This window comes from Apis dorsata, unplaced genomic scaffold, assembly GCF_000469605.1.
Source record: "Apis dorsata unplaced genomic scaffold, Apis dorsata 1.3 scaffold_111, whole genome shotgun sequence".
Lineage (NCBI taxonomy): Eukaryota > Metazoa > Arthropoda > Insecta > Hymenoptera > Apidae > Apis > Apis dorsata.
This window is the reverse complement of record NW_006263406.1, coordinates 68,968-69,446: the sequence shown is the minus strand read 5'-3', so window position 1 is coordinate 69,446 and position 479 is coordinate 68,968.

Below are 479 nucleotides of genomic sequence, written 5' to 3'. Positions count from 1 at the left end.
AGGAGGGGAGGGGGAAGAAGGATCGTCGTAAGGATGGACGGACGGCAAACGCATCAATGACAAGCCGTAAATCATAGTTTTACGACTCGTCTTTATGCGGCCCTTATTCGTGGCAGTTATCGGTGGAGTGCTTTTGCCATTTTTCTGTCTGGCCACCCTGTGCGCGCCGCATCCAGGGCCGCATCTCCTCGGTGCCACCCACCCGATCCGAATATTCGTCCCCTCGATATTTATTATAAGTATCTCGAAAGGTCGTGGTGATCTAAGAAAAATTTAGAAAGAGAGGGGGATGTAAACTCGTTCTAGAGTGTCGATGGTTCGAAAGTAGATCGTTTGTAGCTCTAAGAATATTTTAATCTGAGAAAAAGATTAAAATATTGCAAATTTCTTCTCTTTTCTGAGGTGTAGCTCGTAGCTCGAATTTAAGAATATTTTAATCTAAAAAAAATTAATGTAAAAAAGAGAGGGGGATGTAAAGC